Source organism: Dermacentor variabilis, chromosome 8 (genome assembly GCF_050947875.1).
Source record: "Dermacentor variabilis isolate Ectoservices chromosome 8, ASM5094787v1, whole genome shotgun sequence".
Classification (NCBI taxonomy): domain Eukaryota; kingdom Metazoa; phylum Arthropoda; class Arachnida; order Ixodida; family Ixodidae; genus Dermacentor; species Dermacentor variabilis.
In genome coordinates this window covers 43313090-43323530 of record NC_134575.1, presented here as the reverse complement: position 1 = coordinate 43323530, position 10441 = coordinate 43313090, and the positions used below count along the sequence as shown (strand labels likewise).

The 10441-nt window shown below is 46.7% G+C and overlaps 1 protein-coding gene across 1 annotated transcript in view; it reads left to right on the top strand.

The window, feature by feature from the left end:
• The first annotated feature begins 2776 nt into the window (after positions 1-2776).
• The window catches only part of LOC142590152 (uncharacterized), a 28006-nt gene continuing 20341 nt past the window's right edge, over positions 2777-10441 (top strand). Inside the window, exons 1-2 of the mRNA XM_075702042.1 lie at positions 2777-2934; positions 9435-9591. The gene's annotated coding sequence lies outside the window, so the exon portion shown is untranslated. The remainder of the gene's footprint in view (positions 2935-9434; positions 9592-10441) is intronic.

Sequence of the window (10441 nt, the reverse complement as noted above, 5' to 3'; positions counted from 1 at the left end):
ACTTTTAGCGGTCACTCTTCGTCGAGTGTGACCCTTAACTATTCTTATCTTGTTTATTTATCTGTCCCTCTTTTTTCCCGTAGTCGGTGTCAGCGTGGAAAGGAGGAGCTCAAAAGAAGCTTTCTGAATTTGACAGCCTTTTAGATATGCTAAAGATATTTTTCCTCGACTTTCCGTTTTCTTCCCTCCGGCGAAACGTGAATAATAAGCGATAAAATTGTCTTTTCTCTGAAGACATCCTGATAATATCCAAGTTCCTGTATTCTGCAATCTGTTAGAGGAAAAACTCTGTTGTGAATGATAAAATATTGTGTTTGAAGAATAAGCGCAAGCGGAGTGAGTGAGTGAGTGAGTGAAAACTTTTATTGAGCCTTTTAAGAGTTTCGCGGTTACGAGGTCTCCGTCGTCTTCATCTTCTTGGCGCTGGCGACTTGAGGCTTCTCTTCAGCAAGGGTGGGCCCCTATTCCAAGGCTCCACTGAGTCGTGCTGCATCGCTCGCGTGCTGCACTAGGGCCCTTTGGGCCGTGAGCTCGCTGCTGGTGAGCCACAAAAGTCCAAAGTCTATTCACCCGTATTCGCTCAATGAAAATATAGCACGTCTTTACTGTCGTCTAGAAGTAGTTCCAAAATTATGAGTGGCGAATCAAACTCCATTTTTCGGGCACTTGTTCCTCGAAAAAGAAGTATCGCTCAAAGCACAGCGATAGCGGCGCGCACTGTCACCCGTTGTCGGAATATCATCTGCAGGTCATGACGTTGGTTAATCAGACACAAATATTGTAAATTACAACGCAATTGCTGGCGTTCGCGTTCGATCAGAAATGTACGCAAGCATTCACTTCATGTGCGCATTTTGAGTAGATAACGCTCTCTCACCATAAGATATGCGACAACATTCTGGAGATCTCGTGTACATGCAGATAAATATAAAAATATTTACGCTACCAGTCCTCATCTGCCTAAGAAGCACCGGGACGGCGCTTGCGCGCTGAGCGGAAATATGTTACGCTTCTCTGCACAGCGCTGAAGAAGATGAGCACGAGCTTAGGACTGAAGAAGACAACGCTTCAGTGACCAGCCTGCTGCAGACTTGTCTTTGTCAATTACTGTGAACTATTGTACGTACTGTAAATACGTTTCCCGTCTAGCTTATTCCCTCCGCAACAATATTATTCTAAATCAAACCTAAGGGGACACTTTAGCTCCTACATGCGAAATGAGCAATTCTTTCTTCTGACGACCCCTGCAATGAAATTAATGAGTTATGTTAGACTCGGCTTGCTCGACACCTCTCGCCTGCCAATCCACTTGCCGTACATCTTTCACTTCGCCATAGTTGTCGAAAGTCGTATTCAGTGCATCCCCGGTAACGTGGAATGGAACCCTGTTCACATTGGCTGTTATGTCTTGCTGTACAGTCAGTGACAGTACGAAAACGCCCTTTCATCTCCAGGCCAGCCACGTTAACCAGCCCTTCCTTTACCTCTGGCGTTCGTAGGTTGATCAGCCACAGATGCGTTATTTCAAACGGCCCTATACCGGTCACGTCTTTCAGTACACCGAGCTCTTGCAGCGGGCCACGGAAATTTCCGAAGGGGGATTGTCACCCAGCAACGTCAAAATGTAAAAAAAAAACACTCCTTCATAGTTCTGCCTGATGGTAAAGTCGGTAGTACATGCCGATAACCCGGTGGGGCGACAGAAGAGCTGTTAACACGACCAGACGTGGACGCTAAAACTGCTCCTGCGGAGCTCGACATTGTGGGGTTCTCACCCGTGTTCTTGGGACAAAGGAACGACAACACAGTAGTGCAAACAATCGCAAGGCCATTAATTGCACCTTTCATAGACTAATGCCTGCTAGCCGAGTTGCTATCCACAAAACATGCTGACTGGCGCGCGACAAATCGCGGAAGTGCGACTCACCGCGACCGGATAACGGGCCAATATGTTCGCCCCATGCTAGACATCAACGCATGGTCGTTCGCGCGTACGGTCACGAAAACGGTGGTGCCTTCGAACAATCGTGTTCGTCCATTCCGTGGTAGGCTTCGCGAAGCGGTCTCGCAGAAGCATGGATCGGCGCACGCGCAGAACGTCCGCATAGCTAACCGACCCCGAGCCAAAGAGGAAGAGCCTTCTCCTTTTCGCGCCTAAGTAACCCCGCCATTAGGTGTCGTTAGCAGAGCAACACTCGCGCCATCTCTCGTACTACCCTGCAAGCATACCGACCCCGCGGCGAAGCCACGCTGCGAAGCCGGATCACAGGAGACGGGAGCTATGCGAGAAAACAGCATATCAGGGGACGCGTGAGAGTCGCGCATCGCCACAACATCTTGCGTCCCAACGCGTCCGGGTCCAGAGGCAGAGTCACGCCAAGGGCGCCCGCATAGACGAGTAGTATAGAATGCCCTTACGAATTTCTTGTGGTCAAGCCAGTATCACAGACGCTTGGCGCGTTTCAGTTAGGACGCCTCGACACGTTGAGCCGCTATTAATAGCGGTCGTGCGTGTTCACAGAGTATTCTACTGACGAAGAAGGGAAAAGCCCCCAAATTAGTAAACTTTTTCACTCAATGGTGTGCTATGTATAATTTACAGCTACGCTGGTAGCCCACAATCACGCAAGTGGAATGGCTGCGAATTTTAGCTTCTTTTTTCGTTACGACGTTTGGTGCGCTCGCGCGAAACTAACGCAGCGCGTCGGCGTCGTCATCTTCTATTTCTACCGGCCATCCGACGCATCCAGCTCGCATCGTCTGGCGCGCTTTGCACACGAGACGCAGTCATCATCGTATATCCCAGCGCGTTCCCACGTCTCGTGAGCACGCAGCCCTGGCGCGAGGAGAAATCGACGAGATCAGAACGCGTCTGGATCTGCAACGCGGAGGCTGCTCTCCGAACGGCTCGCTGCCAAGCTCCGACGAGTCATCGTGAGTACACGTCAGTTAGGCGCTGGCTTGGCTTTAAGTTCGCTTATTGTCATGCTCATCGTCACAATACCTAGTTCTCCGGCCCACCTCGCGCCTTTATTTCTCGACGGCCGGCGGGATCAGCCCGCCAGCGAATGTTCCCTCAAGAGATTAGGCCTAGCTTCACTTCAATCGCACACAACGGCTCGCTGCCAAGCGCCAGTGACTCTTTGCGAGTACTCACTTATTAAGCACTGGCTTCAATTTACGCTCGTTTAGTCATGCTCATCTGCGCAATGCCTTCTTTTCCGGCCCAACTCGCACCTTATTTTATCTATTATATCGGCTGCCGACGGGGTCAGCCTGCCAGTCAGCATGGTCCCTGAAGAGAATAGGCCTAGCTTCATCTCGTGCGCATAGAACGGCTCGCTGCCAAGCGCCGGCGAGTATTTGCGAGTACTCACTTACTGGGCGCTGGCTTAACTTTACGCTCGTTTAGTCATGCTCATCTGCGCAATGCCTTGGTTTCCGGCTCACCTCGCGCCTTACTTTATCGACTGCCGACAAAGTCAGCCTGCCATCCAGTGTGGTCCCTCAAGAGAGTAGGCCTAGCTTCATTTCGAAAAGTCGGCCGCTTGCAGGGCTGTGTATGAAGGGTGGGACTTGGCAATGTTTCTGGCGATATTGTAACCATGCCTTCCGCTTGATTCAGTGCTTCTCTCATCATGCGTTTGTTATATAAGGCGTCGCTGCCTACCGCAGCGCCACGAGAAGGCGCGCGCTTGGAGCCGCCCAAGGGTGAGGAAAAAGAGGATGGAATAAACGCAGAGGATGAGTAATGTCTCCATTCCTGTCGTACTGATTGATATGCACGATATAACATAATTGACGACGAGGATGGAATAAACGCAGAGGATGAGTAATGTCTCCATTCCTGTCGTACTGAGTGATATGGACGATATAACAGCGTTGTTCATGACCTGCTGATCCAATTGATGACGCGGGTGGAGCATCGTTCCGATCACTTAGTACGAAGCGCGAAAAGCGTTAGTAGCATCGGAAATGATATGGCTACAGGATCGCAGCCCTCATTTAATGCATAATCATTCGATGAGTAATTTGTGCTGTTTTTAGGTTATCTGTAGGTGCCTAACAATGCTTCACCTTCCCCGGCCGTCATCAGCCCACCACTATTGAGCCAGCGTTCGTTAGGACAGAGCGTATCCTCACCGTTTTCTCCGCAACGTCTCTTGCCCGATGCTTTGTCATCGGCGTCCCGTTATCTAGGAGAAATCTACGAGGAAACACTCTCGCATGACCACTGCCGCCACGTGGAAATCGGGAAGAGGCCAGTCATACTTGCGTGGCAGCGCTAACATTTTAGAGCGATAGCAATACCCACACTTTATCACATCGCATGGGAGTGCAATACGAATAAGGCATTCCACAAAATAGAAAATCCGAGTGCGGAGCAGTGGGAGAGCGTGCTCTCCAGCGGCGACCCTAGCCTCCAACGGAGGCTGGTGGATCATGCCCGACGAGCAGCCACGCTCAGTGGTGCCCTGGAATAGGGGCGCCAACCATGCACGCCGGAGATCTTCATCAACCAATAAAAGATCAAGACATCCGGCCCGACCGCTGAATTACTCTTTCTAGGGCAATAAAGTTTACTTCCTCCTCCTCCAGGTACAAACCCAGAAAACGCCTGGTTCCGTAAACCAGACGTTCGAGCTCAGCCAAAGTCAAACTGGGAGTTAGCCTGTTAGCCTGTCACTACCGGCGGATTCTGCGTACGCCGCGTGGGCGCCCATATCTTGAAAGTGATCTGCGATGTGGACAAATTGCGCCGAGTGCTGGCAGCATGAAGGTCACTTCGCTCGCCGCTGCTGCCACGCTGAGCAGCGCCTGCGTGTTGTCTTTGGTGCAGGTGTAGGTGGGGTAGCAGCTGACGGCGTTGAGCAGCGTATGTGTCCTTTCCCAAACTAAGCAAAACTGCGCTGTCGCTCAACAAACTTGGCTGAATCGCGTTCAACCACCGCAAATTTTTAGCTCTGGAGGGCTAGCAAGCATCTCACCCGTAATGAATTTATTTGCGTTCCCGTGTAGGCATCGCCTTTCGTACGTACAAAACTTGTGGAGCGTCTAGAGAGATTTCAAAGAAGGCGCCGAATAAAACAACACACGAAGAATAATATTTGGGGTTTTACGTGCCAAAACCACTTTATGATTATGAGGCACGCCGTAGTGGAGGACTCCGGAAATTTTGACCACCTGGGGTTCTTTAACGTGCACCTAAATCTAAGCGCACGGGTGTTTTCGCATTTCGCCCCCATCGAAATGCGGCCGCCGTGGCCGGGATTCGATCCCGCGACCTCGTGCTCAGCAGCCCAACCGTGAATACTTCAAGAAGCTCGTGCGGCTGCACCCATTCAGGTGCTGGAATTGAAGTCGCCATCTCTGCAACACCGATATTCTTAGTTTGCGATAAGGTGCCAAACAGATACCTGCCAAGTATGAGTTTGTTCATTTGCGAAAGCATGTGAATAGAATTGTTTTTTTAGTAGGCGCCTATTTCGCTTTTCTTTAAACGAGTCTGAAAATCCCACCCGAGTTAAGCAAACGGTGTGAATAATTTTGCATGTTCTTAGCGCGCATACACAACTATGTCTAACTTCTATTCGAATATTTTACTTTGGGCAATACATTTCAGGCTATAAGAGGTTAAGATTGGTTGTGTTCCCGACTCGTGACTTTCTACTGGCCACCCTGGGTTTGTGACGTCAGACTGCACCGAAACTGTAGCGGAAATCGTCGCTGAAACGGCCATTGTCTAGTTGGAAGAACTGTATAAGCTGTCTTTCGTCAGGAGGCATCATCAGCTTCACTTCTGTGACGTCAGCGCCACGTGTACTGTCTGTTTAGTACGCATTCTGCGTGTTTTAGATTACGAAACTGTAGGGTCTGAGGTCATTGACTCACCGCGACGTCACACGAAGCAGCCACCAGTTTCGGTTTCGCTGTCTCGTCTATTGGTTATTTAAAATAAATTTCTAAGCAAATTGAACCGTCCTACCAGTGACAGGACTGTCAATGCCATTTGAAAATGACAATATCCTAATTTTGGTAAAATGCCGGAGTTGCCCTTTAACCCTTGCCAGACATTCATTGAAGTGTACTAGCAGAGGTCAAAACACACTTTTTGGAGAAACTTATATGCTTTCTATGCAGCTGTAACCCCCTGCGACTGTCTCTAATGCCTGCAGACAGCCATTCCGAAGGTCTATGCATCGTAAAAGACTTAAACTGATGTGGTTCCATTGACGATGGGCTGACCAAATCGATTACAAATGAAACGAGAAAATGTTTACAAGGAAATTATAGTATTTAACTTCAAGGATATTTTCGGTGTGTAGAAAAAAAAAGGCAAATCCTAGTAACTCTACGAAGACAAGTTGTTTCAAGATCCTGCACTGTTCTCGAAAATTGCCCTAAATCGTTGCATCAAAAAAAAAAAAAATGCAGTTCTTGAAACTGCATTTGTTAGGGCATCTCGAGCCAACACTCACATATGAACGGTATGTTTAGAAGCTCTGAATAATGCATCAATTTTGCTTACTGTATCGTCAGGTGTAGTTTACGGAATCATGGTATAGTATTTCATTGCTGAACAAGAGCTGTAAATCTGGTATTTGAGCTTCGCGAAATTTTACAATTAATGAAGCTAATTAAAAACACATGTCCTAATTTGAAAGTACAGTAGTCTAAGTTACTAGATTTCAGCCTTTCCTCTCAAATGGAACAAATTTATTGAAAATCGGTACCGTAGCGCTCTGTGCGCACCCCAATATGTGTAGGCTTTAAATAATTGCCAGGACACGTTTATGGGAAGACAAATAGGTTTGCGCGCTGTTCCTGGAGAATTTACTTATTGCAGCAAACTCATGAAAAACAGTCGAATAAAGCCGGCTATAAATATGGTCGGGCACCTTCAGATTTTATTTTCCTGAAATTCGATATAACTTTAGTTAACATCAAGCAATCGTTTTATCACGTGTTTTTTTAAACGTATATATATATATATATATATATGTGTGTGTGTGTTTCATATGAACCGACTATTTTCGGTTGATAATCCTTTTTTGTTGAGTCTATATTTATGTAGGGCAATATATGATTCACTACTTTGATTGGCCATGCGACGTGTTGCACTATTGAAAATCTTGCAGATGCTGCACAGACAGGCGTAAAGAAGGAACAAGGGAAATGCACCCGATATATGAGCATGAATGAGATGATATCGTTAACTCGCGACATTCTGCGGGAGGAGTAAAAAAATATTATAGATCATGATAGATAAGGGCCTACGTGACCGTAAGCAGACTTGCCTAGTTCACGCATTGCAGTACGAATACAACACATATGAACTCGAGCCGTCCTAATGCCGCCTTAGCTCTAAACATTTGCTTTCACCATACACACAAACACTGCGCAATATAGCTGTAATCCTGAGAACAATAGCCACAGAAGGGAGAATATTGAGCCATCAACTATATGCACCCTTAGACTGTATGAATGCGCATGCCGTCTCTCTTCGTGCCTGTTTATGTACGCCATTTCATTTCCGCGTCTTGTTGCTGGAGTAGCGAATTGTTTCAGGTAAATTAATGACATCAACCTTAGACGTTTTATCACGGCAGCAGTTAAGGTTATGGACTCGTAATCGTGTCGTCAGTTCCCCGCCTTACCTTGATCAGTGTATACTATCTCAGCGTTACACCACCACACAGGTTCTGCGCATACTAACTTTAGCGGCTAATCTAGCTACACCTAGTTTGACGAGTGCCCGTGCATTGAAAAGCTGTGGCTGGCAACGCTGTACTTTATGGACCTCCACTCAGGCTATAAAACTTTCAGGTTGAAGCCTTGCATTATTTTGAACGACCACCATCGCTGTCATGTTTCACAGTGCCCGTTTCGTGAAGTATTACTTTGTCCAAACATAAAAATTTTCTCATCAGATCTGCCGTACTATCTCCCAAGTAACACACACACACACACACGCACACGCACACGCGCACACACACACACACACACACACACACACACACACACACACACACACACACACACACACACACACACACACACACACACACACACACACACACACACACACACACACACACACACACACACACACACACGCACACACACACACACACACACAGAGTTGCTCGAGGGATTGGAGCACTAGTTGGAGTCCGAATTTGTCCGATAAATTTCTTTGAGCATTTCGTTAGGTATTAAGCGATCAGCATCATACGCGCTGCTTAAACAAAAGATTTCATTTCCTATGTGCTAACTGTCTAAACATTTTGTAATCAGAATGATATCCCTAGTCCTTGCTGTCTCGGTATTATTGGCTTACTCTTCGTTATTTGCATAACTTGGTAGCAGGGGTTAACCGGCAAAACACGTTCACTAAGCAGAAGCTGTAAATACATGTAAGTGCGTCGGCATTTCTTGCGCCTGTATTTTCTACGTATCTTCATTGTAATACTGTTGTATACAGGGTGTCCCATGTCAATTTAGCGAATATTTCAAAGTACGCCGAAGCATTATAGGAAGACGTGACCCAATGCATGTTGGTGGCTATTGTATGTAGCAATGCGTACTAGATTTTGCATTCCGCCTAAATGCAGTAATTATAGTGCATAATAACTAACGAACATCGGAAGTATATAGGGCATACCTTTCGATAAAGCTTTAAGAAACATGTAATTTAGAAGCTTTGAACATGCTACTTGTTAAGGAAGTGAGCATTATCTTTTGCGTCCTGCAGAGAGCCCACGAGATGTAAAATAAAGCAAGTAAATGACAGCCTGCAATCCGCGATTACAACGCTCTCAAATGTGCTGATTATGAGAGATAATGAGAGATTATGATTATGAGAGAATATGAGATTATGATTATGCCAAATTATAAGAGAACTGCCATATTAGACGTTTCTTAGAACATTCTACAACTTTATTGCTGGAAGCTCTGCTTGAATTTAACATACGCAAATAACGTAAGTATTGACTAAAGATGTAATAAAGCCAACAAAAATAGCGTGGTTTGCTCCGCACGCCAGGCAAAAAAGCGTACATTGGTCGCGTCGTCGTCCAACAGTGAGTCGGCATAATTTTAAACCTTGATAAGTTTGATGGGAGACTAGGTATCAGAGGCTGTCATACGATATCCTTGCGGTGAGTTTCTTTTTATTTAACCTGGAACAGCAAGGGTCCCGCTGCAGCCATGTGCCACAGAGTCTCTACTTGTGCGTAGACAAATATCCGCATATTTTTAGTACGTGGCATGGATAGACGATTGCTCAAAATGAGAGTGACAAGGTGTGCGTTGCAGGGAAGTTCGTCGGAGGATGGCGGCTTCCATCGTGGAATTGTGCTGCTGTCGCAGAACCGACAGCAGGAGGGAGGCTTCAATTCTTGCCGATTACTTTTGTTCTCTCACGTGCCCAGACTGCAACAAGAACGAGACCGCTGTCTACACTCTACTACCACCTCCACTGAAGCTGAGCAGCCGGAGCGACACAAGAGGTCAGCGCTGCTTAACGACTCTTCACCTGGCTCCACAGCACTTTCGGAGCCATTTTAACATCGAGAGAGATACCCCAAGGTACACGTGATGAACCTTGTTAGCAATAAATGGATAGTGAAACTTAATACAGCGCAACCACGGAAAAAAACAAACAAACACAGCTTAATGCCTGGCATTGTTTTTTTTTTCTGCGTTTCTCTTCTTCGCTCCAGAAACGAGTTTCTAGCGCCAAGAACCCAGATACGCACAAAGACGAAACAGAGGCACAATCACTACTTGCATTTCTATGTCGTACGTACGAGTGCATAACCGCAGATTTGCTAAAGCTTTCGCGATGTTTAGACACTCGGCACCGAAAATGTAGCGACAAAAGTTGCATACGCGGAAAACTATACCGTACTATATAATTTACGGACGATTGCAGTACTTTTTATGGCGTGAAATTCAGTGGGTAGACCAGTAGTAGTGTTCGCGAGGAAATGGGCAGACACCGTCTGAGCAAGTAATGATAACGATGTAACAACGGTTCAAGAGGAGCCCGAGGTTGGTTAAGAAGAAATGAAACCCCCGTTCCTATTCCTAAGCTAGATAGTTTGAAGTGACGTGCAGGGGTGGCCAGTAACGAAGAGTTCTCGAAAGATCGAAAAGTTCTGGCAATTCAAACACGATGAGTGTCACTCTAAGCATGTCGATAACACCGGGCTAACGTTTACCGTATATCACGTGACGTTCACTATTTCACTGTGTGAATCACCGTCTGCGGCCTTTCTTGCGCTAGCTTCGTATCAGACGCGCATTTCAAACCCGATGCATTTCTAGCCTTTCCAAGAAGACTGGGCCATTGGCCATCACAATACTAGCCCGTATTTAACTTAAGTTCCTTTATGCGACAGTGTTTCCTCATTGGCCATCGTTTCCACAATGATTA